This window comes from Heterocephalus glaber, unplaced genomic scaffold (genome assembly GCF_053883595.1).
Source record: "Heterocephalus glaber isolate CG9 unplaced genomic scaffold, H.glaber_assembly_v1.0 deba00000331, whole genome shotgun sequence".
Lineage (NCBI taxonomy): Eukaryota > Metazoa > Chordata > Mammalia > Rodentia > Bathyergidae > Heterocephalus > Heterocephalus glaber.
In genome coordinates, this window is record NW_028258142.1 from 23,007,200 (window position 1) to 23,014,643 (window position 7,444).

Sequence of the window (7,444 nt, forward strand, 5' to 3'; positions counted from 1 at the left end):
CATAAGGAGTCTTCAACTGTATAACTGCCTCCTGTGGCTTCATAATGCTTTTTGAGCAGGGCTCTAAACAAACCCAATGCTTTGGTCAACCCTTGGCTAAATTTGGTTTAAAAGCACAATTCATCATTTGCACAAATGGCAACATAATATTGAATCTGCCTTCAAATACCATTAACAACCAAAAAGTAAAAAATAATAATTTCTAGCAAATTATCTCAGTTCTGTATTTACAAGGAGGATTCCAGAGAGATTCCTTTGCCAGATAGACCAGTAGTTAAAAGAAAAGCGCCTATCCTTAGTCCATTTTGCAAAATCACTGAATTTCACAGCTGAAAAAGCTTTTATTTCTAAGTTATATAAAAAAAGGACACCACCCTCTTCCAAAACATCAAAAGGTTCATTCTATTATTCTACGTATGTAAAAGGTACTTTTTGCAGTGTTCTGCTTTAAGCATAATAAAATAATAATTGACTATAAGAATAAAATAAAACTATTATCTGAGTACAGTGGATAAGAAGGGCAGAACAAAGAAATCGTATGATTCTCAAACGAAAAAAAAACTAAAGGAATTCCAAATCCTTTGGGATTTTGTTATTGCTATTTTTATTGCTCTCAGTGTCTTGGTTTTTCCTCCGTTCACTATATTGCAAAACGCCAGCTTTTTTTTTTTTTAATCTTTTGTGGTTGGAAGCAGGCTTTGCAGAAGCATGTAGATATCATGCTTTCCACCCAAATTCCACTATGAAATTGGGAGATTCCTTTGTTAGGCAGAGCACACAAAAGGTGTGTTCCAGGAGAAAAAGAAAGAAAAGCCTTTTCTTTATCTCATCATCAAAGGCCTTGCAAACTACTCCTAAACCGAGCTGCTCCAAGACTTCAGCAACACATTTTTGAGCTCAAAACCATGGTAGGCCTAGGTGTTCACAGAGAATTTAAGGAGTTAAATTTGTTAGCATGTCTAAATAAATTCTTACATTGTTTGACCCTAGCATAATAAAGATTTGTAGCAGAGTGGCCAGAGAAGGAAAAGAAAAAAAAAAATCTATCCCCTATTTTTAAGAACACCAAGCTATTGATACATATTTTTTTTTGCCAAAAACATATCCTTGAAATAAATCAAGCCAGGTTTAAATTATTATCAGTTTGCCAGAAATAGACTGAGGAAAGGATCTGCCTTATCCTTTGTTAGCGATTTCATAAACAGACTTGCTATAGCAAAACCAGCTCCCCTTTCCTAAGCCTCAATTTGGAAACCCCTGCAAAAGCCTTTCTCTGGGAGACCTGAAGAAGCGGGGGTTGGGCTTAGAGTCAGGCATTATTTAGGAGGCCCTTAGATACTTGAATGACTTCCTAGGTCCTGGCTACTAGCTAGATCCATTAATTCTTACCTCCTGCTGTCTCTTTAGACCTAAGAGCTAAAGCTTGGAAAGCTGGCCTTGTCCAAAGAAAGAGAAGAGTGGAGACAAAAGAAAGTGGGTAGTTTCTAGAGCAGTACCTTCGGGAATGGGAAGAGAGCCAGAAGTACAAGATTTGAGATAGCAGCAAAGAATCGTCTTCCGAAACTGTGGCCCAAAGAAGTCCATTAAGAACTTTCTAAGATTTCCTAGCCCTTGTTAACTATCACACTGCAACTGGGTTTCTTTCCAAAAGTACTTGTTTCCCACTGTCTAAATCCAAGAGGGAAGGAAAAAGAACAAGAATCTAGGAGCTATTTGAGAAAAGGAAAAGCCACCCGGCTTAATCTTTGGGAGGTTTTCCAGAAAGAAAAGGGAACATACAGGCCTTGGGGATTCAGATCCTCCTGCAGGTCTCCTGCAGTGTGGAATCTACCTAAACACATGGTCTTCATCTTAGTCCTCTCCGCCCCCACCAGTCAGCACAGTGCTGGCAGATCCCCACAGCTGACGTGAACTAATTAAACCCACAGGTACCTGAGAGTACACCTATCCCAAATTAAACATACAGTTGGGCCTAGGATTTAGCTCAGAACACCATCTGCCTCAGAAGTGCCAAGTCCTGAGTTCAATCCCCGGTACCCGCCCCCCTAAAAAAGAATATAAACATAGAATCTTTTCCCACTATAGTGGCTAATGTAGATAATGTGGCGCTTTGCCTTGGTTCTCTCTTTCCACTCCTATTCCTAGCTGCTGAGAACAGTGACAGTGGCTGCTAGCAGGCCTTTCACACCTGAGTCCTGCACTGTACACTCCCTGGGCCAATGTCTCCAACAGCTCTTGGGAAATCTTTCTCAAAGATTCTACCATTCCCTCAGGGCAGCCAACTGTCTGGTGTAAAGACAGAAAGGCTTGGCCTTCCTGCTCAATAGAAACCAACTCTGAAGGGCCAGCCCAGCTCCAGAGTTCCCTTCTCACTGAGCACAGGCCCCAGTTACCGGAGCACTGTGGTTCACCTCCTTTCCAACCTCAGTCCTTCACAGATGTATCTTCAGACATGACCCAGCCTGTTCTAGGTAACTCAATCCAGAGTGCTCAAACAGTAGGATCCATCTCTTCAGTGACTACTCTCTCCAGAAATGGCACTTACTAGCCGGATGTGGTGGTGCCCACTCAAATCCCTGTGTTTGAGAAGCTGAGACAGGAGGATCATAAGTTCAAGCCCAGCCTGAGAAATTCATTGACTCAGCTTAGTGAGACCCTGTTTCAAAATGAATGAATGAATAAATAAAAAGTGCTGGGACCAGGCACACTTCTGTAGTTCCAGCACCCAAGAGGCTTGGGCAGGGATTCCAGGCCAGCTTGGGCTATGTAGTGTGGTTAAGGCCTGCCTGAACTACATAGACTCATCTCAAAAGGGAGCCAGGAGCTGGGAATGTAGGTCAGGGTGAAGATCCTTGGGTTCAATCCCCAGTACAAGACAGACAGACAGACAGACAGAAAGAAAGAAAGGAAGGAGGAGGGGAGGGGGAGAGGGGAGAGAGGGAGAAGAAGAGAAGGAAGAAAAAAGGAAAAGAAAATTATTCCATCTCATCAAGTCCATCACTATATGCTAGAAGGATTCTACCTCCCAGCAGTTGAAACTGATGATCCCAAATCCTCCTGTCCATGTTCATCACCTAGATTCAACCTCAGACCCATCACCTCAGTTTGGAATGGGTCACTGACTAGTGTCCTCGCCTCCAGTCCAGCCAACTTCACTGCATCCTCTGCACTGAAATTCTAGGAACCTTTGTGTGTGTGTGTGTGTGTGTGTGTGTGTGTGTGCGCTCATGCGCACACTGGATTGAACCCAGGGCCTTCACGCTGAGCATCCCCAGCCCTGGTTTTATTTTCCATTTTGACACGAGGTCTCACTGAGTCACTAAATTCCCCAAACTGTGTTTGAACTTGGAATCCTCCTGCCTCTGCCTCCCGCAGTGCTGGGATTACAAGTGTGCCCCACCACCCCTGGCTGAGGTTTTTCATTTAATACCAAAAGATCAAGAGCCGCATATTTATGGGGAAACATTGGTTGTCTCTGGAAAAGTTTGTTTTGTTGTTATTGTTGTTGTTTCATTTTGTTTTGTTTTGCTTTTTTTTGAGACCCAGTCTATATGCCATGTAGCCCAATCTGGCCTTGAACTCTCTATGTAGCCAGACTGGCCTCAAATTTGGGATCCTCCTGCCTAAGTCTCCCAAGTGCTGAGATTACAGGTATTTCTGGAAAAGTTTTTTTAAATAATAGTGATACTAATATACATGTACACACAAATAAAAGCAAATTTTAAAATATCCAGAAAACATAGCCACAAAGTATTATACATTTCTCAGCAAACATTTGGAAGATGCTTAGAAAACATTGCTGTAGATTTAAAGAAACATGTATTGGAATAAATTACACGGTGTGGGAGGTTTGCTCACCTGTTGAAAGAAAAGTACAGCTACTTCTTTTTTTTTTTTGGTACCAGGGATTGAACTCAGGTCCTTGCGCTTGCTCAGCAGGCAGCGAAACCACTGAGCTAAATCCCCAGCCCCATGTACAGCTACTTCTCACATGCTGCTGCTTAGGGTATCTGCTTGATCCTGTTCCAATGATAATATACCTGGAAAGACATGTTTTTATGAACTACTAAATAAAAAGCTTAGCAGAGAAGGTATATCTCAACAATAAAGTATTTCTTTAATCAATATGACTTTTTAAAAACTGTATAATAATAAAAAAAATAATAAAAAGAAAACATGAACCCTTAGGCTAAGAATGGAACTCAGTTGTAGAGTAAAGGCTTACCATGCCTAAGGTTCTGGGTTCAACCCTCAGCACTAAAAAGAAAGAATAAATAAATAAAACAAAATAACCACTAATGAAGTAATTTTTATACAGAAATTAAAATTGTGATATTAGCTGGGTGTTGTGGCACATGCCTGCAATCCCAGTACTCAGGAGGCTGAGGCAGGAAGACGGCAAGTTCAAGGCCAGCTGAGGCAATTTAGTGAGATTCTCTCAAAATAAAAAAGTGGAAAAGGGTTGAGGATATAGCTCATCATTCCCTGGGTTCAATCCTCAGGGGTGAAAAAAAAATTCTAGGATTAAATTACAGAAATTTCATTACATACAAGATTTAACATTGATGGTCTGGGGATGTCATTCAGTGGTTCTGCCGCCTGCCTCTCAAGTGCAAGGTCCCAAGTTCGATCCCCGGTACAAAAAAAAAAAAAGATTTAACACTGAGTCATTCAGGAACTATTGCAGCACAAAAGTTGAAGGCAGAAGTTCAACAATTGCTGCAGAATATCATCAGTGAGTTTAATTTTATTTAAAGGGCAGGGAGGTCAAGAATATTTTGCAACAGTCCCTTTAGGAAAGATTGCTTCCTACACTTAGAAAATGAGGCTTGACTCTTGAAATCTGTATCACACCATGGCTTGCTCCCATGTCCTGGCAAAGAACTTAACATTTTTCAATGTCCTTTAAAAAAAAAAAAAGAGTACAATTTCAAATTTGCTGGACTTTTCTTTGGTAAGTGCATTCTATAAGCTATCTGCCAAATGTTTTAGAGGACCAAAAATGTTGACTGTCCCTTTGAGGTAAAGATAATCTCTTAACCACCAGAAAAAAAAATCACTTTTAGAAAGAAATTCATGCTGAATGTGGGGGCACATGCTTGTAATCTCAGCGCTCGGGAAGCTGAGGCAGGAGGATCACCGAGAGTTCGAGGACAAGCCTGGACTACATAGTGAAACCCATGCTATGATGAGAGAATTTTAGAACCAGATGTCTGGAAATCACTCCTTCTGTGATTTTGTTTGATTTTGTGGGGGGTTTTTTGGTACTGGGAATCGAACTTGGGACCTTGGGCTTTCGAGGTAGGTGCTGGAACCTCTGAGCTAAAATCCCCTGCCCCAGTTTTGTTTTGTTTTTGAAACAGGGTCTTCCTATATAATTCTGGCTGTCCTTGAACTCACTATGTAGCCCAGGCTGGCCTCGAACTCAAGGTGATCATCCTGACTCAGCCTCCTGTGTACTGGGATTACAAATATGTGCTACCAGGCTTGGCTACCTTCTGTGACTTTGCTACTAAAAATTATACAAGATTTAAAAAAAATTATATAAGATAATGTAAGATTATTGCCTTGGACAATTATCAGATAAGTACAGATAAAATACTTGAAATATCATAAACAGAATTTTCTAAACTGTTAAAAAACAAACCCTGACAAATAAAGAGTTTCATTGGGCTTAAGCCTATTTGTTTAAAATATTAAAATAAAAATACAATACCTTTCTATTTATGTTGCAGAAATTAATATTGATTAATATCATGGAACACCAATTTAACACCCAAATTTCAACTAAACTTTTTTAAAAAAAACAAGGCTTCAGCCCAGGGATTTAGCTCAGTGGTTCCACCGCCTGCCTTGCAACCGCAAGGTCCCAAGTTCAATCCCCGGTGCCAATAAATAAATAAATAAAATAAAAAACAAGGCTTCATAAATAAATAATGGAATTAACATGAAAAAATGAAAACAAAGTCTTTGTAAATAGAGAGGAGTGGAGGGGTTGAAGGGAGAGTAGGGGAATGAGGAAAAAATAAGAATTAAGATATATAAAGGTACAAATCTCCAATGATAAATGTCATTATATTGTAAACTTAAAATGTACCAATTAAAAAACAATGTACAAATAAAATTAATTTAATTTTTTTTTTTTTTTTGGACTGGGGATCGAACTTGGGTCCTTGCACTTGTGCAGCAGGCGACGAAACCACTGAGCTAAATCCCCAGCCCTTAAAAATTTTTTTTAAATAAAAAATAAAGTCACTAAGTTGCCTGGGCTAGACATGAGTTTGTGATTCTCATCCTTCAGTCTCCCAGAGTGTTGAGATTTGGAGATTATAGGTGTATGCCACCATCAACCAAACCTTTTTACCTAGTTGGTAGAAGACACTGAAAAATGAGCCTGTGATCCCAATACTGAAGGCTGAGGCAAGAGGATCAAGAGTTTAAGGCCAGCCTGACCTACATAGTAAATTCAAAGTGAGTTAAAAAAAAAAAAAGAAAGAAAATGAGCATGATAGAGAAAATGGTAAAAATAATCCATCTCTTCCAAAACTTTGGTATAAAACTTCGTGAAGCATCTTTTCTCACTACAACAGCCTTTAAAACAACCCAAGTTGAAGTAAACTGACCCTGGAACAAGATGTTCAAAGCATTTTATCATCACGTGTTTTACCAAGATTTCAAAAAAAGCAGCATGTTCAATCTTCTGAGCCCAAAATATTAAGAACTTTATGAGAGCAAAAATAGTTTTTACTGATAATAATATTTTAATTAAATTGGAATGACATTGCTTAGCCCATCATAATTCCTTCCTTATTTATGTATTTATTTATTTACGTACTTACTTTTGGTGCTGGTGATCAAACTTAGGGCCTTGCAGTGGAAAGCATCTACTTTCTTGAACTGAGCTGATGCCCCCAGCCTTACCTTTTACTTTTGTGTATATTTTATAAGGTGGATAAAATTTTAGGATAGTACTACCTGTATTTAATTTATAAATATTTTTTATAAACTGAAAGTGAGTCAATAAGTGAATAATTGAGAAGAATACTCAAAATTTTCCCCTTTCTTTCTTTCTTTTTCTGTTTTTTTTAAAACTAAAGGTGTGATCCACCAAAAGAATATAAAGGCCACCAGGTTAGAAAAATTGCCTGAGTAGACAAACTCTGCTCTGCCCTGCATACTGAAGATCTATGCTGTATAATTTCACTTCTCCAGCAGTTTAAATTTAGGGAAATAAAATGTGTGACCCTAAATAAACTCACTCCAAGTATTTGATAAATAATAAGAAAATTTGTCATGCTCATGCTATGTTTGAAAGGCCATGTGAACCGGCCAAGTAGCATTCTTTCATCAAGCCCTTTAGGAGTGTCCATCTCAGCCTCTGACCAGATAGATGTACAAGGAGTCTAGATTGGACCATGAGCTCAGACAGGGCCTCTTCCTTCAC